At 48.0% G+C, this 27741-nt stretch overlaps 1 protein-coding gene across 1 annotated transcript in view; it reads right to left on the minus strand.

Annotated features, from left to right (window-relative positions):
• The window catches only part of CPNE2 (copine 2), a 116262-nt gene extending 91095 nt beyond the window's left edge, over positions 1-25167 (minus strand). The window contains exon 1 of the mRNA XM_066636813.1: positions 24934-25167. The gene's annotated coding sequence lies outside the window, so the exon portion shown is untranslated. The remainder of the gene's footprint in view (positions 1-24933) is intronic.
• Between the last annotated feature and the right edge of the window lie 2574 nt (positions 25168-27741).

Consider the following 27741-nt stretch of genomic DNA (forward strand, 5'->3'; position numbering starts at 1 on the left):
AGCCAGGCAGAGGCTGAAATGCTGGGGCTGCAACCCCAACCACAATTTCCAGGGAGGAAGCCCTTTGCACTATAATGGGCCTTGCTTCTGAGGAGGCAGGCAGAGCCTTGGACTCTGGCTGCAATCCTAGACACACTTTCCTGAGAGTAAGCCCCATAGTCTATAATGGGCCTTGCTTCTGAGGAGGCAGGCAGAGCCTTGGACTCTGGCTGCAGTCCTACACACACTTTCTTGAGAGTAAGCCCCATAGTTGAGCACTTCCTTTACTTAAAGTCTCAGTCCTCAAGTTTCTAGTCCACAATGAGGATTTTTGGTAGCTTGCTGAATGGCTAGGCAGGATTCTGAACCTTTGTCCCCAACAGACAATGAACCAACATGGTAAAAAGATTTTCTACTTTATTAAATACATAGGGTTACAAAAAGGTTACAAAGGCAGCAAATGCTAGAGGCATAAAAACTTCTAGGAAACATAAGCATAAAGCAACAAAGCTAACTGGCTAACTCTATTAATCTCTGACTCTCACCTGGGTCAGCTTCTTTTGTAGATCCGCAGTTACCTAAGTGGCCACATGGTCCTGGTGGGGCAGGAGGTGCACCCACCACCTCTCTCACTAGAGACAAAGAACAAAAACTCTGTCCTCCAGAAGTGGGGCTGGAAGCTCAGTCCCTCCCCCCTGGAGATCTACAGCTGCATTCCATCCTTGATGGGCCTCTTTCTGGCTGCCTAGGTGCTACATTATCACCTTCCATTGAATTGTAAATCCTGGCAGCTAGGACTGCAAGCCCCTTGCAAGCCCCTTCTGTGTTACTGGGTTACTGTGGTTCAGGCTTTGCAATGCTACTAGGCCTAAACTGTACATATTCATGACAATTCTGAACAGGCACACAGAGACTCGGTCATAGGGTTGCAGTCCTCGCCCACTTTATGGGGAGTAAGCCCCTGGGGGATAATGGGGGCTTGCTTCTGTTGGGGCATGCAGAGGCTTGGAGCATAGGGCTCAGATCCTGGCTCCAACTTCCAAGGAATAAGTCCCAGGAGTATAAGGGGTCTTTTATCCAGGTAGACATAGCTGGACTTAAGGCTACAATCCTGTCCACACTTTCCTGGGAGTGTATTCCATTGATTTTAATGGGACTGAATGATGAGTATATGGGCATAAAATGAGCTCCAATTAGTGCAAGCCAGTACAGATACACCAGCCCAACCGCCCGCAACAATCTCCCCCCAGGCACCTGACCTCCTCCTTGTTAATACTTCTTCAGTTTTGGAGGATATTTAGAGGCATATGGGGAGCCCCTGGCCATCTCGGATTGCTTACAGCATACACTCCATCTATGTGGAAGCTGCTTTGAAAGCTGCCTGGCCAGGCTTCAGCACCCAAGGAATGGGGCAGAGTGGATGGGGCATTTAATATGTGAGTATAGCATTTAATATTATGTTTTCCCTGGGCATCAGCAGGGCATTTAGTAACTCACTTGGTGGGCATGCCGCCCTTGCTCCTTGAGACAGGAGATATGTGTGCCGCCCCTATGCCTTTAAGGGAAGAGTAGCGTTCTATTACCAACCTGCTTAACAGGCATGCTACCCCTTCTCCTTAGGGGAGGATGATGATCTGTTACCAGGCTGCTTAATGGGTGTGCTTACCCGACTTCTGTGGGGGTAGTGGTGTTCTGTCAGCAATGTGCTTACCAGGAGTACTGCCCCTACTCCTTTCAGAGAAGGGGGGTGTTCTGGTGCAGACCCACTTAGTGGGCATAATGCCACTAGGCCTTTGGAAGAAGGGAGGTTTCAACAACCCGCGTAGCCGTTTCTCCTTAGAGAGGGGTGATGTTTTGTTACCAGCCCACTTAATGGGTGCACTGTCCCAGCTCCTGGGGGAGGGGCAATGTTTGGTTACAACCCCCCTTACGGATTTGTGGCCCCTTCTTCTTTGAGAGGGGGGCGTTCTATTAGCAACTGTTTTATGGGTGCTCTGCCCCCACCCAGGAAAGGGGTAATGTTCTGTCGACCAGTATTGCACGGTTCACTTCAGTGACTCTGGTGTTCCGGGCATTCCTTCCGGGCATTCCCCAAGCTGTGGGGGAGCAGCGTTGGAGGGGATGCCTTGCTATAACCTCTCTGCTTTCATCCTGCAGGACACTGTGGTGGTCTAGGGCGCGTGTTAAGCTGCGGCAGCAGCAGCAGGGATACCTTGCATTAACATCTCTGCTTTCATTTTGCAGGACACGGTGGTAGCCCTGTACGCGTATTAAGCTGCGGCCACTCCATGGTCTTTTTGGGCCCGCAAGAGGGCGGCTGCAACCCCCCTCAGATCGCACTTGGGCCTCAACCCGGCAGTTCAGGTCGCTTGGTTAGCCAAGAAGTGGATGAGATGGGGCCAGCTGCTGCCTGCGTTGATGAAGTTACTGAATGTGAACCACCAACCGGACGTTTTGGGTGCTCCACCTGGGCGAGAATGACCTTTGCAGGAGGTCTGGTCTGGCTCTGATGAGCAGAGCCCGTGAGGACATCAGCACCCTTATGCGTTGGCTGCCTGGTACCGCCTTGGTCTGGTCGGACCTCTTGCAGCGTTGTGGATGGCAAAGGGCCTTCTGCTGCACTAAGATTGAAAGGATGCGCAGGAAAATCACCAAGGGCATTGGTGGCTTGGTGTCTCGCGCTGGTGGCAGCGTGGTAATGCATCTTGCAATTGTGTTGTCGCTACCTTACCTGTACAGGGGCGATGTGTGTTCATTTGTCGGAGAAAGGTGCAGGCATCTTTCTTAAGGACCTGCAGGACGGCCTTAAGTCGCTTCTGCCCCTGTTTGGGAGCGGGGGGGTCAAGCGCTAGGCTGACCCCTCCTTGTGGCAGGTGGTGCGGGTTAGGAGGCGTGAATGGGACTTTGGCATGCACCTTCAGGTGGCATAGGCAGGGCAGAACCCTATTTCAGTCCTCAGGGGCTTGGCGGCACGAGGACGTAGACGGGGCCCTGGCCGGGACCGCGGGGCACACCTCAGAGGCTCAGCGGCTCGAGGTGGTGCAGTCTGCGGTCTGGCTGCCTTTCCCTCAAGGGATAGACATGGATGAGACGCGCTATCCCAGCAGCGGGGCGCGACTTGGAGTCGGGTGCATGCCCGCCTGGGGGCAGAGGTTTCTGGTACCACCCAGAGGTCCCTCCCCGCACCACAGGGGCTTTTGCTGCCTCGGATGCTGCAGGTCTCAGCCTCTGCTTCTCTTGGTAACATGAAATAAAGTTGCCCTTTCTCCCATATCTGTTGTCTCAAGTGTTCATTGGACAGTGCGGAAACAAACCACAACAAGCAAGGAATTTAGTAATGTCCTAATACAGCACTCTCCCCCCCCCCCTCCATTTAAAGAAATGGACAAATATCTAGTTCTTATAGATGTGCAAATAAGCTTGAATGTGCATAAATGTCCCATGCCATCCCTATGAACAGGATACAGGATGCTAAAAGTGTCTTGGGCTTCTATCTTTATAAGAAGAGAAAGAAATTGCTGGGGGGGGGAGGGAGCCAGTCTAGATCCTGGCAGTTGGGGAGGTGGCTTAACCTTTTCTCCCCCCATGGTATAGTCCCATGCTGTGGTCCTGACAAAAATGAACTGCCCCTGAAACTTTTTGCATCAGCTCTACAAGACTGCTACACAACCTGAAATTTCTAAATCCAGAGAGATTCCTCCTTTACAATTGTTCCGCGGCAAAGGTTCATTATTTACACCCTTGGGAAGGGTTGGTGAAAACCATGAGAGGGAAAGCTAGTGACATCTCAACAGGAAAAACCTCCACCTAGTTCCCCAGGAGCCATTTTTGGCCTGGCGTGTACATAACCTTATATTGGCACACACCCAGGAAGGGGAAAGAAAAGGAGATGAAGGTGGGGCCCCCATCCAGATCACACCAACATCCAAGGCTGGCATTTGGCCCTGGAATCCAGTTTTTCCCATGTGTTATGTGATAAAGAGGATGAAATCCAGTATCACCATCACCATCTCCAGGTAGTTAGGCACCCTGGGGCAAAACACAGCAGTGGATCCCTCATAGCATTCCCTGATGGTGCACTGGCTGCTACCACCTCCACTGCACAAAACTACAAATAGAAAACACAACCGTTGTACATTAAAGCACTTTATTGCCATTTTTGAAAACTATGGAATCCATCATAGATAACTTTTGGCTGGTTGTCTTGGTCATGTCTACTGGGTCATCCCTTCACACAATCATCTCGCACTCTCAAAAGGAACCATAACCTCAGCAGCACCGAGGGTTCAGGGGGCAGCCCATTGAGTTGGTCTTCCAATATACATGGGGCCCTTGCCCAGTGCCTGGCCGCCAATGCCACACCAGCTGTTTGGCACACAGAACACAACTGCACTGGTAGTATCAAGAGAAAAACAACAGGAAACTCCAAATTCCATCCTCAATACAAGCAACTCCAGTGCAACTTCATGACTAAACTATAACGCCACACTAATCCCCACATTTATTGAAGATTATTCCAGGTTTTCGGGGGGGGGGGGCGATCACTGCAGCCAAACTCAATTTGCCATGCAGACAGACTACGCAAGGGAAAAAACATTGATGTAATTGACCACAGGTTATCCATCATCCCCTCCAATTTAGATAAGCCTCCTTCCTGCCTGTTTTTACAGGCCCAGATAAAGCTTCAAAAATATTTGAAACTAGGATGAAAGTGTTTCCACCTAGCATTAAATTTTTTTTAAAAAAAAGTTAATCTTGCCATGAAACCAAAGTCTTAAAATAAGTAGGCCTGTGCTATTTATACCACACGGTCTCTTTTTCCACACCAAATCCATAATCATAACCGCTGGGTTGGCACAAGACTTATCTCTTGGAGGGATGGGCTGTAAGGGGAAAAAAGGGCTGAGTTGGAGCAAAGAGTAAGCAGAGGAGCCTTCAAAGGAGTGGAGAGGATGTCAGAGAATGGGAAAGAAGTCAAAAAGCCATTTCATCAAGCCACTTGCCATTAGGAAGGGCCATCCATCCATTACCAGTAGTCCTCCTAAACGGCTTGGTCAGAAATTCAGATCAGAAAGTAAACTGCAGTGTTATTTATGCTCTGCAGAGCAAAGGGCACAAATCATTCACGTAAGAGAACCAAGGCACTGCACACTACTGTAAGTCTTAAGTGTCACTAGCAAAGCTAACCCAAGACTTCCTGGCACTCAAAGTTGCATGTCAAATGCTGCCACCCTCCCTTGTCCCTTGGATGGCGTGTCAGCGGCTGTTCCCACTCCCTAGATCACGGGTTCTCAAACTTTTTAGCACCAGGACCCACTTTTTAGAATGACAATCTGTCAGAACCCATCAGAAGTGATGTCATTAACCTGGAAGTGGTGTCATCGCTGGAAGTAACACCATCAATTTAGGCTTCACACCTAAGCCGTGATCAGCCAAAGGTCCCATTACAGTACACAGTACACTTGTGCTGTTATTTTGCATAGCTCGGAATCCAAACACTCCAGCTTGGAAGTCAAAGAGAACAGAGACTTGGATCCTTCTCCAACCACACAGCCAACCCCCCTTTCCAGAGTTCTATCTTCCAATGAACTCAGGGCAAAACACCATGCCTCTCTTCCACCGGGAGCCCGTCCTGTCCAGCAACTTTGTACCCTGTATTTTCAGTTCTGTATTTTCAATGGTGGCTGAGCTAGATGCAATGTGACCCTCTTGAAATTGGCTCATGAACCACAGTTTGAGGAACGCTGCCCTAGATTTTAAAAGGAAAGGTGGACTAGAACACAAGAGGAAGGATGATAGAGAAGAGAGTGGTGGGCTGCTTGAGACTCTTCACACTTCCTTTTTCGCTCTGTTCTTCCTCTCTGAATCCAGGGCGCAGGAAGGGGTGCAGCAGCAACAGATCTGCCTTCTACCATTTACGATCTAAAGATCTCCGTTGGCCTACTGGATGGGCTGACCTTGAGAGAAAGTGAATGGCAGACCAGAGAGCCCTGAAAATAATATTGGCCTCTGCCTTAAACCTCCCTTTTTGTCAGCATATGGGACCTTCAAGTCATGCCGGGTGAACTATCATGTGTTGAAAGAACTGATGATGCCAACTGAAGCAAAATGCATGGAAGACTGCTGCAAGCAGAGCAAAATGGTAGAATTCTGGACTCTTCCACTCCAAAATGAGGGGAGGGAAATGAAGAAGAGTCACATTTTACATCAGTACAGCCAAAAGACCAGGAGAGGTCTGTGATAAACCTTTTCTCCAATGAGCAAACATACTACCGGTCCAGCCTAGTTATACACGGTTTTTTATACACTGATTTGACTCAACACGAATGGCCCCTGCAAATGAGAAGGAATGTGCTGATCCCTGGAGAAGGGGAAAAATGCATCCCTTTCAAATCAGTTTTAAAAACTAAACAGTCCTTTAACAATAGCCTCCTTAATGATAGAGAGAGAGGGCAGCTGGCTGACAATCCATCAATCCTTCTCTCTCCAGGCGACCCCTCCCTTCCCCCTGAGCATGTGAAAGAAAGGTGATCACTTTGCATTGGTGAAGGGCTGAGTGAAGTGCCTTTGTAAGCGCTTGGAGGACGACTGATTGATGGATTGTCCTCTTAAGGACTCTTATCTTACATCACAAAGGTCAGCAAGACTGTTTTTAAATCACCGGAGCAAAGAAACTTTGTTTTTTAAATTAATTTGCTATAGTGCGTTTTTTGCCATCCACGTGAATGCTTGGAACGTAACCCATGTGAATAATGAGGTTCAACCTGTACATGCAGCAATGATTTTTGGCCTATTTTAAAATCACACACATACCCCTGCAGTCTGAAATGAAGCAGCCCAGAGTTTTCCCTGGGCTGCTTTTACTATTTATTTAATAGTTTACTATTGTGGTTCACGATCTCATTTTATGTGAATTGGGCCCAAGTAGTAAAAATGATCAAGTCAATAAGAAAAGATTTTGTCTTTTCCTCTGTTCAAAAGGTTAGTGCTATAAAAAAACCCTTGATGCTAATTTGACCAAATGCCCAACTGAGGCCATAACAATGCATCCAATGCCTAAGTCAGATTCCCTGCTATATGCCCCAATTTTGGGGGACATAAACCGGCCCCTAGCCCCTGCCTAGTCTTCCCTCTCCTCTGCAACAACATTCCCTGTCAACTTTGATGGCTTACATAAATAGACACTTACACCTTGCCATTTTAAGCACAGCCAAACCAGTGCATCTCTCTGCGTCCAATGCTTATCATGTTCACCAACACACAAAGCGACAAGATCTGCAATATGCATTGCAATGCAAGCCCAAATGCACGTTGCCAAGGTGTCACTGGAGACGTATCCACACAGTAGTTCATGGAAGCCCAGCACATAAGTAGGAGCATGGAAACTGACAAAGCAAGTACAGTGTATTTTCTCCCTACAACATCAAACAAGCGTAGCTTGTACTGACACCAGTGGTGTCATAAGGTTTACACCACCCAGCGTGAGAGGTCAGCATGTCACCCCCATGATGCATCTCTTTCCATGCAGTGGGTGGAGCAATGCCCCGGGCAGTGGGTGTGGTGATGCCCCACTGGCCCCAGTGGTTTTTTGGCTATAACTTTTGATAGAAATATGTCAACACGATTTGTTTCATTGCACTTACAGAGAGGTCCACAAGAGCTACTGCAGATCTACAGGCCCCATGCACTCCAGTGGAAGTCAGTCTTGAACATGCACCCATCTGCACTGTAGAGCAGCCCAGATATAAGTTGGGCATGGCCGATGCACACTGAAACCATGTCTGTCTGGAACCAGACAGAACTCAGAGCTGAATATCAGAGAGGTTGGAGCTGAATGAAAAGGCTACAAGGAAAGGCTACATTCAGGGTTTTAGAAAAAAACACACACTACTAGGAGGGGGATGAAGACATGGCGAGTCTTACGGAAGTAAATATGGTATCAGGAGGGTCGACAGATCCCTATCTTGTAACATTAGAATTCTAGTTCATTCAGTTATGTGAACTGGCACCAACAAGAATGGATTTGTTCACACAGTGCATAATTTATCAATGAAATTCACTGACACAAGATCATGACAGAGGCACTAGGTCAGAGAGCCTTAAAGCAAGGCTGGCCCAAGACCTTCTGGCATCTAAGGCAGCATCCCAAACATTACCAGGTGATGTGACAGCCTCTGCAAGACTCTAGCCCACCACTCTCCTCCAATATTTCCATTTTGTATTCCACTTCTTTTTCTACTGCAGGGACTGGTGGGAGGAGGATCGATGGAGATGAGCAAGTGGACAGAAGTGCCAGTCTGTTGCCTAAGGCGATCACTTCAGTTAGCCTCATGGATGGGCTGGCCCCATTTAAAGAGGGATTATCTACTTCCTATAGAGGGGCTATGGAAAATCCTTATAGAGGAAATCTACTTCCTTATAGAGGGGCTATAGAGGGGCTATGGAAAATCCCCTGGATTTTGAGTGTGGTTTGCCATGCCAAGGCTACAGCAGCCTATTATCTACTTCCTATAAAAGTGAACCAGGGCAGAAAAAGAAGCTCTAGCCCACCATACTCCTCTCCTCCACACTTCCTTTTCTGCTTCATCCCTCTCTTCCTTTTTCAATCCAGATAGTGGGAGAAGGCGCAGTGGAGGTGAAGGAGGCAAATGAAGGCGAGTGTCCCCAGCCAGACAACTGCCTGAAGCGTTTGCCCTTCATGAATGGACTGGTCTGATCTAGATGGACCAGTGGCCTAATTCAGTATCAAGAAACCTTCATGGGATCATGAATCTTACCTAATGCAAGGATACAACAGGATGAATGTAAACATCTCAACAGAGATCCTTGGTAGAAGCCAGGGCAAACTGCAATAGAGATGAAGGTAAGACTATTGTCTCAAACCACGCTTGCAAGCAGCTCCTAGTCAATGTGATCCACTGGCAATCCTGGCTCCCCTGCTGCCCAGGTGACAGGAGCACAAGTGTTGCCCACTTCACCAGGCAGAGTGCATGCTGTGGGGGGAGTGGAATAGAGATGTGACAGCACTTACCACGCTGCACAATAGGCTGCCACTTTTTTCCACTTTTATTAGGAAAAAGCAAAAAAGCAGCAGCTACAACCCCACCCCCCCCACCCCCAACAGCATCATTTGCCTTTTCTGCCTTTTCCACTTTTTTTTAAGGGATAGAGGCAGACGGCTGCTCTGAGCACCACCCACCTCTATCTCTTTTTTTAAAAAGCGGAAAAGGTGGGCGACACCACGGGGTGTGTGCGGCTGCCACTTTTTTGAGGAATAAAAGTGAAAAAGTGGCCGAGTGCATGCTGCAGGAAGAGTGGGTGTTGACACGGTGCCCCCCAGCGTGTGCCACCAGGAGAACTTGCCCCCACCAACCCCACCCAGGTACATCAGTGATGTGATCTGCTATTTAAATTGCTGAATTAAGGTTAAATTAAGTGATATGGGTCAGAACAATGCAAGCAGACAGACAGAATTTTCTCAGGATGGGGGGAGGCCCATAGCCAAGCTCAGTGATACAGTACCTGCTGAGGCAGATCATTCAGCTCCTGACCTCTCCAGGTAGGGCTAGAAAAGACCCATCTTGGAAAACCTACAGAGTCACCTGTCAGTTTGTGCTGACATTACTCAGCTAGATGGGCCAAATGTCTGACCCGGGCAAGGCAGAAATTCATTTATGTTCAACTCACTTAAGCTTTGGCTACATTAGTTCAGACAAGCAAACTCCATCGTTTCCCAAGGGTCTTCTGGCACTTGGCCCGCAGCTCAGTGGTAGAGAGGACACTTTGCACAAGCAAGATCTCTGATTTGATTTCTAGCATTTTCAGTTAGAAGCATCTCAGTTCATAGGTGCTGGAAATCGGAGCACTGCCTGAGACTATAAACAGTCGCAACCAGTTGGAGCAGGCAATATTTTGCTAGTTAAACCCAAGGAGGCTTCCTATTTTTAGAGCGACATAAGAGACCCGTCAGAGGAGATCCTTTAATAACTTCCAACCAGGATTTTTTAGCCCAATGACAACAGACAGAGTCTTAGTGACACCGCTAAGGGGAAGCTGTGGAAATGCCCAGCTCAATCGGGAAAATCAAGAGCAGCTTAAAAACCAAGCACAAAGTTTGCAGTGATCACACACCCACAGCAGCAGAAGCGGCACCTCAATGTGGAAAGTGGTATGCCTGAAGATTTAACGAGAGATTTCATGCAAGTCTCTGACCTCTGCTCCTGGAGTTCAAACAACCGAGCGAGAGGGATGGAGATGCTGCTGGTTCTCCAAGGACTCACCTTCTATCTCAATGGACTTCTGCAAGCTAAAGATGGAACACATCCCACTTTCTTGTACAGCAGAGTTACTGGTGGAGACCTGTTAACATCTAAAGCAAGCAGGCTGAAAGTTGTGCTGGTCAGACGACACCCAAGCCTGCCTGGGTATAAATGGGAGACAGACTAGAGGTGGGGGAAGAAGAGTAAAGGAGCCTCAGGACAACTGTAAAGTGTGTAATTAAGGAAAAGTAAGCCTTGCTGAATGGAAATGCTGAGTCGCAGAGCTCTGATGGAATAACCACCACTTGTGGCCAGGTAACACAGAGTTTCCATCCCTACTAATAATATATCTCCCAGTTAAAAGCAGATTTTTGTTCTGTATTTAGAAATGTGTGTTCATCTGGTGTGTGCAGCAACATGGCAAGCACAGGACCAGGAATCTATGCATTTTTATGCCAGTGCCAAACCGACAGCGAATTCACTTCAGTGGACTGTACTATGCTGGGGGCAAAGAGACTGTTACTTGTAAGATCCCTGCAGTTGATCACCAGTGCTGTGACTGGAAATCTGGACCCAAGCAATGTCTCAGCAACATCAAAGGGCTCGAGTGTGGAAGGATCCCAGAAACAGTTTTGTAGACATTAGCAGCAACTCAGTTTCTGCTCACTGAACAGGCAGGTATCAGTGCGCACCAGTTTTTGTCACTCCCCACACAGGTATATACAGGGGTAGAATTTGGACAGGCCCCATTTAACTAGTTATTTTAAAAGGAGGGGTTAAGCCTACCTAGTGTCAGGGATGTGCCTGAGTCACTGCACTTGAGTCAACTTGTGAGTCATAATGGACAGCCACTGCAACTCATCCTGAACCACTATGGCGTAATTTTTTACTTGAGTCCAAGTCATTACAAGAAACAAGTCACGGAGCAGCCCAAAAAAAAGTAAGCAAGCACACACACAAAACAGAGCTTTAAGCTCACACAAAAGTGAATTGGGACTCGAGTCTATTGGAGTCATGACTCTTTTTTGAGTCACTGGCCCCAAGTTGTGAGTCGGGTCCAAATTAATGATGTCCGTGACTCGCGTTAACACGAGTTATCAAAAACATGTGTTTTGATGACTTGAGTCAAGTCTTTACAAGTTGAGTTCCCATCCCTGCCTAATATCTCTGCTGAAAACCTCGTAATCTCTGAGGCTGCATGCCAAATGCTGCCCCATTATTTATTATTATTATTATTATTATTATTATTATTATTATTATTATTATTATTATTAACAGTATTTATAAACCACTTTTCAACAAGTCCAATGATTATCCAATGATGTACCAGCCTCTGCTCCTCCTACACCCTAATGTTCTAGCTCAGCACTCTCCTCCCTTCCACATTTCCTCTCTGTCTCCCCCTCTTCCATTTCAAAGCCAGGGAGTGAAAGGAGCAGTGGAGGCAAATCGGTGGGTAAAAGTAGGCACTGAAGAGTTGCCAAAATTCAGCGGCTGAAGGCCCAGTCAGTAAACTGGACAAGAGTTCAATGTAGGAGGCCTGTGGCAGCTCCTGTCCCCTCTGTGACATGGGATACAAGTGCTTAAAAAGCTTCCACAAATTTTCTCATGCAGTTTAAACAACAGAACGATGCTAGTTAGTCTCCTTAGCAATAAGCTACAGCTAGTAACAGCTTTCCCAGATGTGTTGCTAGCTCATATAATCAACCAAACCCAATGGTGCTGTTGCTAATTCCAGTGGCGTACCCGAGAAGTGCAAGAGGGGCAAATGCCCCAGGTGCTGCACTTGGGGGGGGCAGAACTGTAACCCTTTTGCCTCCCCCAGGTACACTGAGGGCCGCACTGAGAGTGGCTGCAGGAGCAGAGCCACAGTTAGTGCGATTCTGCACCACTCTGAGGGCCACCCCCTACCCTTTCTTTAAAGTAAAGGGGGGCAGCTCTCTGATCAGCAGGGAATGTCACTGCACTCCTGTTGACACCGCTGGAAGCAATGCCCAGGACAGAGGTGAGCACCACTTCCAGGAGGTAGGCAGCACATGCCTTCTGGGTGCCACTTTCAGCTGGAGCCGCTTTCCGATGGAGCCTTTTGTGCCACTTAGAAGTAGTGCAAAAGGCTGCCCCCTTCATTCCCCCCTTTTTCAAAGAGAGAACACAGGAGGCAACAGTGCGGAAGTAACTACAGTGACAATGACACCTCAATTACTTCCAGGTCAAGGGCGGGGGGGGGGCGGCAAAGACAGAAATGGCCGCAAGTGGGGAAAAGCCCAGAACCGCCTCTTGCTAATTCCTATTTTTGTGTTTTAGTCCTAATGCACAGATGGGTAGAACACACTTCATCAGGACAAACATGCTTAGGCAGAAATTTGCAGCCACTTTAGTCCCCATGTTCACCTTCGAAGTATTGGTTCAGCTAACAAATCTTAGGTTAACACAGGAACCTAGACCTTTGTGGTCGGAATTATCACCAATTGTAGTAGTCTTCCTATGGGCTTTATGATCACATTCCTCAAATTTAGTTTCTCCTGACTTTTCACCCATAACTATGAAGGGCATTGTCAAAGGACTAACATGCTACTAAAAACTAAAATTACCAGAAGCAAAGATGTAAATGACCAAACTTATACATATACAGACAGTAAACATATTCAGACATATGGTCTATAAAGATGAAAATGACCAAACATATACAGACAGTTGGTCTAGAACAGCAGTCACCAAACTCACAACCACTCTCCTTCAGAAAAAGCGGTCCCCGTTTGGACCAGAGCTTACCGTTCCACCTCTGCAATGCATTCTTTCCCTGTAGATCTGGCCACCAGGGTGCTCGGCACAGTCATGTCTGCTGCCCAGCATCCCAGAAGGCACAACTGCCCAAAGCATCCTGGTGCCCACATCTACTGGGAATGAACATGGCGCAGAGGTGGAACAATAAGCTCCACTCACTGAGTGGAGGGCTTTCCCCAAATCCCAGATCCTGCCCTTGGGCCGGGGTTTGGAAAGCCCTGGCCGAGAACAGAAATTTCCGCAACCAAAGTCCAAAAAGACCTTAAGCCTGGGCAATTCAAAAAAGAATCCAGTTCCTGAAGAAGCCCGCTTCCATCTGAATGTAAAGAAAGGGTGTTTATAACCACAGGCTTCCCTGCTCCAGGAAGCTACACCTAATGAACTCCCTGATTACCTTTTTCATATCTCCAGTTAGATCATCATCCACCTGTTCCATCTCCTTGCTGGCCACCTCTATTATTCTACTGCTGCTCTCCATTGAACTTGAGGATTCTGATGTTTTTGAGCACATGGGACCAAGAATTATCTGCAGCAGTGCACTATGGCAGGCAAGGGGCAGAATGGAGAATTTTGCCCCAAGATTCCAGGGAAACTGGTACAAGTACCACCTGCAACCCAGAGGCCCCCCATCCATTCCTCAGGCACCCCATCTTTAATAATGAACACCTTGTTACCAAATGAGAAAAAAAAAATTTACAGCAGAGATTATCAGTAATCAAAAGACACTGTTAAGCAGAAGAACTCTCTTAAGAAATATTCCCCATGGATTTGTTTCAGGCCCCTAGCCATTTATCCTTCTAATCATGTTTATTGTGCCAGACATTGTGTCCCTTCACTGAAACATTCTCCAGGAATGGAAAAAAAAGCCTAATCTCATTAGCTGTACTCAAAGAACCCCCTCTAGGCATTGCAATTCACATGGAGTCCATGACAATATTTGGCACTCCCAAAAAGTAAACCAACTGGTCAAGAAATATGAGTGAATTAAACATATACATGCACATCCACTTCTCTCCCCTTGGCAGGTAAGAACTGCAATTATAATTACCAGCACGCACACACACAAAACTCCATGCTGAAATCTTCTATGGATAAAACTAGCTCGTATGGGGCTAGTTCCTAAACTGCTTGCTCTTATCCGGGGTCTATATTCAAATACATCTGCCCTAGTCAGATATTCCCCAGGAGGTAATTGCACTGATGAATTTCTTACCAACAAGGGGGTGAAGCAAGGTTGTGTGTTGGCTCCTACACTGTTCAATCTCTTTTTAAATGATCTGGCTCCTGCTCTAGCCACTGTCGACGGTCACCCTCCTAGATTGAGGGACTTGCAGGTCCCAATTTTATTGTATGCTGATGATGTGGTTATTCTATCTCATTCTAGCTTGGGGTTGAAACGCTTGATTAGGAAGTGTATTGAATTTTTTTGCTCTAATGAGCTACAAATTAATTACTCCAAGTCAAAAAATTGTAGTTTTTGAAAGGTCCTGGACCAAGAGAGTGGAGATTTAATGGACAAACTGTAGAAAAAGTTAGGACAGGGGTGCTCAATAGGTGGATCGCGATCTACCGGTAGATCGCGAGGCAAAATGAGTAGATCGCAGAGTGCCGACCCCCCCTTCAGGTGCCTCTGGGAGGAAACGCCGGGAGTAAGGCCCATTGTACTCAATGGGGCTTACTCCCAGGTAAGTGTGGCTAGGATTGCAGCCTCACAGCCTAATCCTAGGCATGTCTACTCAGGAGTAAGTCCTGTTATACTCAGTGGGGCTCAAGGTACACCAACATACATTGTACACATAAATGTCATATGTTATGATGGCGCGAACATTGTAAAATAAAAACTCTGGTAGATCTCCGGGCCTTGCTGGGTTTCAAAGTGGCTCTCGAGCCAAAAAAGTGTGAGCACCCCTGGGTTAGGACATTCAAATACCTGGGCATTCTTTTTCGCATAATTTAGCATGGACATGCCATCGTTATATGGCTCGCTCCCTTGCTAAAGCCTCTTCGCAAGCCATTGTTAATTTTTTCCATAGCAAAGGTGGCTCCTATATTCCAGCGGCATTGAAGGTTTTTAATGCGAAATGTTCCCCCCAACTTCTATAAGGGGTGCCACTCTGGATCCAATCGTTTAATAGCTCCCTGGAGCAGATTCAGTCAGTCTTCTTAAGAAGTACACTAGGTTTGCCCCGGTGCGTTTCTTATGAGGTGCTCTGTATAGAATCAGGTCAAATCCAACTTGAAAAGTTGGCGTGGATTAGAGTGATTAAATATTGGCTTAAAATTTTCTACAGCACCAATTCCAACACTCTTCTTTATCATCTTCTTGATGACCCTTATTTTACAGATAAATTTTGGAGTACAAAAATAAAACAATTGGGAGTCGAGCCTGATTTACTTGGCCATTTGTCACAAGACGAGGCATTTAGGCTCATTAAAGAGAGACTCCTGGACATTCATACTTCCAATATTTTATCTGCTGCCAACAAAATTTGTTCACCATTACACTTTCATTTACCGGTTAGAGTAGGGGAAATCCCCAACTATTTATATATTTTGGAATGTCCAAAAACTAGAAGGGCCTTTTCTATGGCCCATAGTAACTCCATTCCATCTGCTGTTCTCTGGGGCAGATTTAATGGTACTCCTCTCCATGAAAGAATTTGTCCATGTTCTCAGCGTATTGTAGAAACGTTAGCCCATCTTCTTTTCCATTGTCCGCTTCATTATGAGGCCAGGAGGAAATGTCCACCTCTCCAACCCTATCTCAATTTTTTCTTGGAGGATTCTGTTATATTGCAAGCCTTATTAGCTTCCACTGACCCTAACACCATTTTTCAGAAAGCCACATTTATCTCGCAAATTGTGGCGTCTAACTTGAAGCGTGCCCCCATTTCTTTGAAGTCTCTGAATTCTGGGAGTTAATTGCAAGTTGGTATGTTATAATTAAACAAACCTTTAGTTGTATGAAAGTGTTTAATGATTTCTTAACTGTATGCCAATAAAGGTACTGAAACTGAAACTAAACTCCATGCTGCTTGCAAATGAACCCAAATTCCAACTGTAAAAAGAACCCACAAAAAACTTGCCTACAAATTTTTTTGGGGGGAAGGGTTAGTTTTGCAGCACACGGTATAGAAAACAAAATGGGCTGTGACAAACATGTGTCCCCATGCCTTTCAGCCTAATCACAGTTTTGGGGCATATGCATACAAGTACAACTTATAACGGCTGTGTGACAAGCAGAAGTTCAACAGAGGAAGGCTTCCCCAACACGCATGGCTGTATAACATTTCATTGGTTTGATTCCTGCTTGCTACATTATTGGTCACAGCCTGCCACAAAAAAACATGGGCGAGCCTACATCTAACCCAAACCCTTCAGGGAAAGAACAATATAAACAGTTAGGTTGTCTCAGAGCAATTCAGCATGCAAAAATTTAGGTGTGCAGGTCTGCCTTGGCCATCTCTGCTCAGCCGATTCAAATGCTACATCTAGCCAAACCCCAAAATAGCCTGAATCCACAGCTATCTCTCTTCCACACCATCCAGGGCCAGTGCTATCATTAGTCCGTCTAGGCAGACACCCAGGGCACAGATCTCAGAGGGCCACAGTTTTATACGCAATGGTTTTTTTAACCCGTGTAAAAAAAAAGCAATTGACAATTTACATTTAAAAAAAAAAACAGGGAAGCAGCAGGCCTTCCCCTTACAGTATCATCTACGAATGAGAACCCCACACTGACAGCAGCATCTGGGGCTTATAAAATAGCACTGGGGAAGACAGCTACAGGCAAGACATAGGATGGGTGTCTATCCAAGCTCAAGAAGACCTGGTAACCTTATCACTCTCTTTAATGTTTTCAGCCACTATGCCACATTTATAACTTCATCAGCGCAACTTGACTAAGGATAAGAGATTCTACATTGTCGAAATAATTGTGAGCCGAAAGCCAGGGATGCAGCAATTCTTCTGAAGAAGCTAAACAAGTACAAGACTACAATCTGGCTCATGGCATTAAGCTCATACACGTCATTCCCTGGCACCCAAAACCGCAGTGACTGGCCTTGTAGCATTTGGTAGCGTAACAGGCTTGAAGCACAAGCTTGGCAACCATTTCTCCCAGAATCCATGATTGCTCTTCTCATGTCTCTTTCCAATACCCTTCCTCCCTTGGGTTATTTAAAATACTTTTACCCTACCTTTCCACACCCAGAGGGGGCTCCAAGAATTCACATCTGTATATCGTTTTCTATGTATGCTAACCATGTGTTACCTTTGTCTTTACCAGTCACTTTGTAAGAGGAAGTATGACCTCCAAATTGCAAAGGCTGAGGCCAAGAGGGAGAAACCCAAGGCCACCCAACAAAACTGATGGCAGGAAGAAGAGTCGAACAGGGGAAGTCTCAATTTGCAATTCAGTCTCATGCAGCACAATCCTAACTTGTGCTGGAACAGGCAGGCCAGGAGGCAGCACAAGACAGGGCCCGGAAATGGCTCAGCCGGAGGTAAGGGGAAACTCTTCCCCTTACTCCCGGGGTAAGCCACTGCAGCCCCAATGGGTCTCCTCGTACTTGCGCCACCTCCAGAGGTGGCATAAGTAAAAGGAGAGCAGAGTGGCTTGCAGCTGCTCCATGCTGCTTACGAACAAAGGTTGGGATCTGGCATATCTGCCGGGTCTCTGCCCCGCCTCCCGCTCCCTGCCTGCCCCCAGGACCGCCCTCCCCCTGCCCTGGAATAACTCCCTCCCGCCTCCTCCCCACCCACCCCAGAATCTTGCGTTGGCCAAGCTCAGCCAATTCAAGGCTCCCCAGCAGAGTCGGAGCAAGGCTGGCCTCCGCAGCCCAGTGCGTGTCCCTACACCGGCCCAGCCGGCTCTAGAGGAGGCACAAACATGCAAACGTGCTTTACGAAACTCAGGATTGTGCCCTAGCCTCTGTGTTACATCAGCTCTTTAAACAAACAAACAAAGATATAGGAGTGATAAAGCAGATTCCAGACATGTGGTAGCATGGCTGAGAATTCTAGATGATGATAAAGAGATGCAACTATGGGGTATGACATTCCATTTAGTTTACTGGTTATGATACCGGGGTATCAGGGTGACAGCATTAGGGAGGGTCATCAGGAACAGATATTAAAAGCCACTAAAATACTGGCTGCCACATACTATAAAGGTTCACAGCTATACCCAATTGTTTTCTTTCATGCGCGAAGTACGACAAGTGGCAATTATGATGGAAATAGCAGAATAGACCAGTATTTCCCAAACTATTCCCGACCTGATTTTTGGTGGGTCATGAAACTGACAAGCTGATGGCTGACAAGGAAAATGTATTGAGCGCTACAGAAAGCAAAACTGAACCACATGCACGTGATTAGGCATGAGTAGGCAAGCATGCCTTGGTGTACTTCAAAGCACAGGCCGAGAGGAATGTACCAACCCCAGAATGGTCCAGATCCAATGAATGCAGGTCCCAGAAACACATGAGAAAGAAGCCCCTACCCCAGCTGACAAGGAAAATATACTGAACCCTATGGAAAACAAAACCGAGGGCACAATCCTGGAAATGAGTTGGGCCGGTGCAAGTCCCTTGGCCCAGGACTGTTGCACATGTGCCGAAAGGCACATTTGCACCACCTCAGGAAGAAGCCACGTCAGCACAGGGAGATGCACTGACACAGGGAGGCTGAATCCAGCCTCTGTGGCGGCTTCCTCACTGAGGCTTGCATCGGCCCGCTTGGGCCGACACAAGCAGCAAAGGCAGGTGGGGGGGAGCTGGAAGGGAAGTGTTCCTGGGTGGGGGAAGGGTGGGCAGTGGACTGCCCCGGGGCGGGCAGGTGGGGAGAAGGAGGTGGGGCTGGGATCCGGTGGTTATGCCAGATCCCAACCCCCATTCCTAGGGAGAACACAGTGGCTCCAAACTGCTCTGCTCTCCTCAGGCTTGTGCCACCTCAAGAGGTGGCGCAAGACCAAGGAGACCTATAGGGGCCAGTGGCCCTTACCCAGAGGTAAGGGGGAAAGTTTCCCCTTGCCTCTGGCTGAGTCGCTTATGGCCACTATCCTGCACTGGTACAGCGCAAGACAGGATTGCACCCCAAGTCACATATGTGCATTTACTAATGAGAAGACAAACGTGCACAGGCTCCTATCAAAAACCAGGCAAAGAGGAACGCAACGCCATGAAAATGGTCCCAATCCAATGAAAGTGGAGCTCAACAAATGCTCCAGAATGCACCTCCCCCCCACACACACACACACAAAAGTAAAAAGGATAAAAACAGAGGCTTGTAAGTGGTTGGTAAGGTGAAAATGGTTTTTGTTTTTGTTCAGTCATGTAAAAGTCCTTATAGAGTATTGGTTTAAAAAGTGGGTCCCAGCGCTAAAAAGTTTGGGAACCAGAAGGTAAAACTCAGAGAATATTTTGCAATCAGGTAGATTTCTCTTATGAAGAATGTGTACAGTATGGACAACAACACATATCAAAGTTTTCATGTACTTCCGTTTAACTTGATCTTTTTTCCAGTTTCTGTAGAAACACATAATGATTTGATAATCAAAAACAAATTAGGCATTACTTGTTACAAAAGCAGAATAAGTATGGAACTATCAATTAAAAAAGAAAAAAACATCAGCAGGAACAGAGCAACCTCACGAGAACAGAATGAAACTACAGCAAACCTGCCAGAGAAGAAGTAGGAGGGGCAGGTTTTTGGTTGCTACCAGAATGGCAACAGAGAGGACAATATTCTGATCTCCAAGAAGGGGGTAACATCACCACATCATCAGCCGAACCTCTGCTGGTAGGGGAATGTGTAAGAGTGACTCCCCCCAGCCACGGCCGGCCCAAGACCTCCTGAATCCTGGGATGGCATGGAAATTCTGCTCCCCACATCCAATGATGCTTCTCCTACTCTCCTCCACCATCTCAGCACTCTCCTCCCCTCCACCTTTCCTCTTCCTCTCTATTCCCTTCTTCCTCTTCCAACCCAGGGAGTGAAAGGTGAAGGAGGCGCAGCGGAGGCAAGTAGGCAGAGAGAGATGGGTGCCCCCACCAAACTGCTGCCTGAGGCAATGAATTCAGTTGGCCTCATGGAAAGGCTGGCACTGCCCCAGCAGATCTCCAGGAACAGGTTTAGGGGAATGGTCTTCCAGATAGGGCCTCTGAGATAAATTTTATCAGGGGGTACAAAGTTTCTTTTGGACCCCTTTGCAAAGCGGGAGGGGTGAAACAGAATGGGGGAGGATGGTGACGAGCAAGCAGAATGGGGGCAGGGAGGAACAAAACAGGGTGGGGGGAAGGTGGAGACAGCTGGAAAAGTCTTTCGAGCCCAGGTCTACCCACCCCTGTGGCATCGGCAGCTAGATACAGTAATATGGAAAACCAAACACATTCCTAAGTCTCTAAAATCTTTTAAATATAGAAAATCATGAGAAAATTAGCATCATCTTATTTAGGCTCTCACTAAAATGGAAAATGTCCTGTGTGCACCAAAACCGACTTCTGCAGCAGCTGTAGCCCCACAGCTGTGTCCCTCAGCTCCTATACACTTTCCATGGTAAGCAGATCCACAAGCCAAAGAGCTACTGTAGCAGTCCTGTTTCCTCCCAGATTTGACACTGTGTTAAGTTGTGTCACGTATGCATTCCTCGGTCCAGCATACACAGCTTGCCAGTACCTTAAGCCACACACTCATGGTAGTGTCCCCAGCATCCTGTGCAGGCAACAAGTCTGAGTAGATAGGAAAATGTAAGATCCCAGGAAATTTCTGGGCCGGCTCCTGGGCCCCCTTTTTGATCCTGAGCCCAGGTACAAATTACCCCCTTTACCCTCCTCTCCTTAGGGCTTGCTCCCCCTATCCATTAACAGAAACCATCCACTCCGTCAAGCAAGTCCAATGCCAATGGATGCCAATGAGAGCTTTTAGAACAAAGAGCAGCTATGCTTCCTATCTGATTTGGGAACATGATGGAGTAAGATTACCCTCCTGACACACACACACACACACAGAGAGAGAGAGAGAGAGAGAGAGAGAGAGAGAGAGTAACCTAGATCTCAAGGTTCCCCTCAATCAGGCTGAAAGTGACTACAAAGAGCACAAATATCCTAGCTCCAATGACACATTTAAAGTGACATTTTCTTCAACTCCATGCCATACATTTAAGCAGCTTTCAAACTGGTTTTGCACCAAGTGCACCCCCTGAGATGGGCAGTTTTAATGAAGGTTCTGAATTAGAGTGAGAGATAATCTTTAGCAGCGTGGGATCCTGAACCCTCAGCCATGCCACGGTACAAGGGCTGAATCAGATCATCATAGGGCCCAACCCTCTCCAGCTTTCCAGCATCAATACAGATGTGCCCATGAGGCATGCACTGCATTCTGCAGTGAGGGGGCAGTCATAGAGGTCTCCTCGAGGTAAGGGAAAAAGTGTTGACAATACTGAGCTAGATGAACCAGCATGGGTTCTGACTCAGTATGGGGCAGAATGCCATGCCCCTTCTTCCTTTTGAGGAAAAGAATTAACCCACTTCTGCCCAGCCCACAGGTGTACCCATTTGATCCCTGTTGCATGTATGCAACATTGGACAGAAATGGTTTAGGCTGCAACGAGCTCCTTTGGCCAGTCTGCAAACCTACATCCAATCACTGCAGTGGCGGAACAAGTGGCTCCAGAATGGGGAGATGCCTGGGTCTGGGCTTGGAGACAGGTGTTTCTTCCAATATTCCTGTCTCCTAGGGGATACACTAGAGAGCACCTTGAGTTCAGACCAGAGGAGGCTGACATTTCAAACCAAGATTTTTCATTCTGATTTGTAGCCAGACATAAACAGTGGTCTGTCAGTTCATCACACCTGACCATAGGCTCCCTAACTACAGTTTGGTGCAAGATCAGAAGTGTATCAGTGCATAAGGAGCAGCTACAAAAGGTGGAGTACCTAGACCATAAGTAGGATGGATTCGGAAGGAGACACCTTTTCAAAAATAACTCAATGAAGGGCTCTGTTCTCAAGGATCCAATCGTTTGTCTGGGCAACGGCTAATGTATTGTTAAAAAGCTGTTGCAGAAAGGGTGTTGTTAGATATTCAGCAGAGGAGGGGGAGAAATCAAACAAGTAGGACACATTAATTATAGGAATTTTCCAGAACCAATTGCTAAAGCAGGTTGGATTAAAGGAGAAGAGATCTCATTTAGCAGCCAATTGGACAGCCTAAATGCAGCTCAACTACAATTGAGCAGGCTGTTCAAGGGCTAACTTGTGTTTTACCTGTTAAAAGCACAGCCCACTCCAGTCTCCCTTTGTACAGAATCCAAAACAGAGATAAAGGCTAAGCTTGCACAACTTTTATTACAGCCCAAGACTGGTGTCCCATCTCAGCACTGAGGGCATTTTCCAGGTGGCTGAAGTAACCTCCTCTCCCCAAAATGAATATCAGAGGAAGCACCTTAGCAGATACAGCTGCCTTCCGAGTCTGGTCAAATCACAGTACAATTCTATGTGTGTCTTCTCTGAGAATGTCTCACTGTCTTCAATGGGACTTATTTCCAGGTAAGTATACAGGGTTTCACAGGGTACTGGCAACACTGATTGCCACAGCTCTCCAACATTTCAGAGCCAGATTTTGCCCTACCCTACCTGAAGACGCTGCTACCTGGGGCCTCCAGCATGCAGCTGAGGTACTCTCTAACACAGCTGCAGCCCCAGCCCGATGGAGATCCACCTCATTCTTGCACATGAAAAGGTGCAAGGATCCCAAGAGCCCATCCCACAGATTTTGTTGGAGCTCTTACTTCCTCACTGGAAGACCTGGTCCTCGAAGCAATTTTTAAAGTCAGATCCAGGGCCAGCCCAAAATATCCTGATGCCCAAGATGGCATGTCAAAGGCTGATTATGCTCCGGCTTCTGTTTTACCCACTCACCAAAGTTTCAGCTCAGCACTCTCCTCCCTTCCAGTTCCACTTTCCTCTCTGTTCCCCTCTTCCAATCCAGAGAGCAGAAGGAGAAAGAGGACCAGTGGAGGCAAGCAGGTGGGCAGCAATGGGTGCCCTCCACATGAACCTGCTGCCTGAGGCAACAGCTTCAGTTGGCCTCATGGATGGACCAGCCCCAGGTGGGTCATTTTAGTGCAGCTACGAAACAACGAGTGACCGATCACAGGTGGTGATGTGGGTCCATGAGAAGATAAATCCACAGTCTAAAAGTTGGGTAATGCCCTTTAGGACCAATTAAGTGATGACAAGGTGGCCAAGTGTAAACTTGAGTATCCTATAGGATTCGAGGCTGATGGGAAAAAAACCTATAGGATGCAAAAGTTTCCCATTTGCTACCTTGTCGTCTTTTTTTTTGCATGTCCAAATGAAGGCAGCAAAACTCTGCTGTAGACTGAGTGACTGACAGCACTAGCACATACAGGTCTACTCAGAAGTAAGTCCCACTGTGTTTGGCTGGGTTTATTCCCAGAAAAAGTATGCACAGCTCTAATGTACCAAGGGTAGTCAACCAGGGAATAAATATGCACAGGATCAGACTGTGGAGAAGCATGACAGTGAAAGGCAGGAGGACAATCATGTCCCTCCCTCTCTCTCATGCACAATTAGCTCAGCCCCCACTTGGAAGCAGTGAGGGGAGACACCAAGCCCTTCCTCTGCCCTCCATGTAGCATCCCAGTGTTGAGAGCCCTGGTGGTGGGACTAGCAGGGAGGAGAGGAGCCCTTGATGTGAACACTGTGTTTCACTGTTTTTGTGTACTTAAAAAAAAAATACCTCAAGTGTTGCAGCCTTTATGCCTAGGGAAAGTGCTTCCCTTCCTCCTAGGTGCCCCTTACTACATATTTTCCAGGGGGATTGTTTGTACATTTCTTTGGAGAAGCTGTGGACAGAACTATACACTGGCCACTTTCTGCCCAGAAAAATCAAGCCTGCATTCCAAAGGAGGATGAGTCACCAGGAGCACAAGACAAGTTGCGCATGGCTCCCTGTTGCCATCTGGGCTCTGTTTCGAGTACTGGAGATCCTGACCACCTATAGAGGGATACAGTGTGCCTGTCCCTTAAATGGCCTGAACCCAGCATACTCCAAAACACCATCAAGAATGATGTCACTCAATCATAGACTCCATCAAGTCCAGAGACGGGGGAAGGGGTTCATTCCTTTCGAAGCAAAAGGTACTAGGACTTCTGCAGAGATTTTCAACCTTTTTCATCTCGTGGCACACTGACAAGGCACTAAAATTGTCAAGGCACACCATCAGGTTTTTGACAATTGACAAGCACACCATGCTGCCAGTGGGGCGCTCACATCCCCCACTGGCCCTACTAATAAATGATCCCCCCCCCCCAATTTCTGTGGCACACCTGTGGACCACTCGCAGCACACCAAAGCGCCACAGCGCAGCAGCTGAAAATGGCTTCTCTACCCCGATCACCCCTTTCCCCCAGATGCAAGAGGTCCGGCTGTGGTTGCGGACGCTCTGCACTCGCTAAGAAGTACTCTCATCTCCATTCCTGCTCCAAAGTTGGGCTGATCAGCTTGGGCCACAAGCTGATCTTGCTAGGCTGGGCGCAGGAAACGAGCTCACTGTCCTGAGTCCCCATGGCCCCCTTTTGCTGCAGGAGCGCACGCCAGGCGCTGCCAAAGAGACTCTCACCAACAGGTGGGGACAAACTTGTTCGGCCGGCACGTGTCCCCAGGCATGCCCCAGCTGGAGGGGCTGCGATCCCCCATCAGGGGCTTCTCCAGGGCTCAGATGAGCCCACCCTGGTGACCCCAACCGGAGAGGACAGCTGGCCGAGGAGCCCAGGGCGCGCCCTGGGCGCACAGCGGAAAGGAGCTGGGGGATTCCGAACGCCGGGGGGGGGGGTGAGGCGGGCGCAGATCCACAGCCTCCGGCCGGCCCGTGGCGGATACTCACAGCTCTGGCGCTCCGGACCCCTCGCTCTCACCGATCCGCCCCTCTGGTGAGCATTCCCGGAAAGGGCGAGCCTCTTCCCGCAGTGGCGGAGAGCGCGCTTCAGTTCAGCCCTGGGGAGGAACTCATGGCTCCGCTTGCTGCCTGCCTCCCCGCCCGCCCGCTCCTCTTCCTCTTCCTTGCTGGCCCTGCAGCTGCTGCCCTCGATCGCGCTCAGAAGACGCTCGGAAAGTGCGAGGCGAGCACCGTCCGCGCAAAGGAGCCTCTCCAGCCAGCCACAGTCCGCGAGGCGGCGCTAGGAAGAGCGGAGGGTGGGGAGCCTCTGCCGACCCCGCCCTGACTCCTCCACCCAGCTCCTACCAACATCCGAAGAGCCCCGCTGCATCAGGCCAAGGGGGACCCGTCCAGTCCAGTCCAGTCCAGTCCAGCTCCCTGCAGCTCACAGTGGCCCACCGCATGCCTCCGGAGCACCCAAGACCTGCATCCTGGTGCCACTCCCTGGCACTGGCCTTTTGAGGTCACCTACTTCTAAAACCAGGCTGCACAAACCCATCCTGCCTTGTAACCAGGGATGGGCTTTTCCTCCAGAAATCCGTCCAATCCCCTTTTCAAGGCATCTAGGCTAGACACCACCCCCCACATCCTGTGGCAAGGAGTTCCACAGAGCTCCAGCGGTCTGGCTGGCCACCGCTTTCTGCACTCACCTTTTTTTCCAGCCTGAAATACAGTGCCATACACTGGAGCATGTCCCCCACCCATAGGGTGAAACTGTCAGCAAATGGCAGGCCTTGTCTGCTGTATGTTTACCCAGGAGTAAAAAAATGCCACGGTGCTGAGGCCCGACAGAGGAGCCTAAAGAGGAGCACAGCATGATTCTGCTGTGAGTAGACTCTACAGTAAGGACCCAATCCTATCCAACTTTCCAGTACCAATGTAGCCACAATGCAGCCCCAAAGTAAGGGAACGAATCTCGAGGAGGCTTCTGTGAGTGCCTACCCATTGGCATGACTGCATCAGTGCTGGAAGTTGGATAGGATTAGGCCCTAAGTTCCATTGTGGTAAAGCAAAGTGTGTCGTGCATGGCTACCCAAAAGTAAGTCACACCCTACTATTCCATGGAGCAGGGGTGTCCAAAGTTTTTGGCAGGAGGGCCACATCGTCTCTCTGACACTGTGTCAGGGGACTGGGGGAAAAAGAATTAATTTACATTTAAATTTGAATAAATTTACATAAGTTTACATAAATGAATATATTAAAGATGAACTTATATGAATGAATGAAGGTCCTGCAATAGCTCAAGGCTTATAAAAGGCCTTGCACAAAGCAAGGCTGGCCTTTCCTTTGCTGCTGCTACTGCACCACAGACTTGAAACAGCAAGCAGTGGAGGGAGCCCTCATCCCACAGTTCACACATGAGGTTGAACAGTCGCCCTCACACTGAGAGCAGTTGCATCGGGCCAGTGTGGGCTCCAACAAATCTCCAGAGGATCATTGGAGACTGGGGGTTCCCTGAGGGCCACATTGAGAGGCCACATTGAGAGGGCAGCAAGTGGCCCCAGGGCTGGGGTTTGGGCACCCCTGCCATGGAGCATGCTCCCACATACTGAGGCACTGAACTGCATGGAACTTTCCTCTGAATAAATGTGTACAGGATCAGAGCTGCACAGTACTTTCCTTGGAAGTTAATCCAAAATTGAAAACCATCTAAATGTGATCGGATCAGGCTTCAACCTTGTGCCCGCTTATTGGGGAGTAAATCCCGTTGAGTCACAGCACAAGCCTAGACATGTTTACTCTGTGGGGGGCTATGTTCAGTGGGGTTTACTCCCAAGTAAGTGTGGATAAGTTTGCAGCATTAGTCTCGGTAGTATTGCTTGGATAAATGATCACAGAGACAAAGGGACAGCACCCATTCTCACCGGTAATGTGGGGTCAATGCTCAGATGAAGATTTGCAAAAACCAGATGACTTTGCACGGGTTCAGTCAACAGACTGCCCACCACAACCAGGAAGCCACAAGGGCATTCCAGGGTGCAAAATGGCACAAGCATGACCAATGAAGTGAGTTGCATGCCAGCACAATCCAGAAGCGACTTCCATGTTGTATGCCATAATGCCTGTGGCCCACCAAAAATTGGTTTGCTACCCACAGTTTGGGGGAAAATGCTTCTGTAATGCTATGTCAGCCAGTTTTTAAAGAGGTTATGATCATGTGTCAATGCAACAAACCCATGTGAACTAGCATGGCAGGTTCTGCTGTATCTCCCTTTCTATTGTATACAGTATATTTGATGGTAAATTCTGATTGCTGCTACATCACGTGTGAGGGTTTAGCATATCTATAACATAGGCCTATTTTTAAAAACCCCTTTTTTAAATTGTCAAGGATGTTTGAATGAATTTAGGATATTTGGGGGGTGCTGAATCCAAAAATGGCATCAGTTTTGCCCAATTTGCTCTAGTTTTGGGGGAACAGCATAGCCACTTTATATGCTGATTCAAGTAGCTTCCTCATGAGGAATCCATGGTGTTAGCTTCCTCACAAGGAAGCTGCTTAAATCAGTATACAAAGTGGCTATGCCGCACACCCAAAACTAGAGCCAATTGGGCAAAAGTGATGCCATTTTTGGATTCAGCGCCCCAAATATACCCGAGAAGAGTTCTAACTTTAGAGACAACAAAATGCTTATAGGCCTGTTGCTTGCAGTGAATGTTGTACCAGTGCACCCTCATGTGGCCAGAGCTGGTATCTAATCCATCCCTAATCTTCCAGGGCTTCATCTGGAGCAGGATGGTACAACTTTTTACCAC

The sequence above is a fragment of the Tiliqua scincoides genome, chromosome 9 (genome assembly GCF_035046505.1).
Source record: "Tiliqua scincoides isolate rTilSci1 chromosome 9, rTilSci1.hap2, whole genome shotgun sequence".
In the NCBI taxonomy this organism is placed as follows: Eukaryota; Metazoa; Chordata; class Lepidosauria; order Squamata; family Scincidae; genus Tiliqua; species Tiliqua scincoides.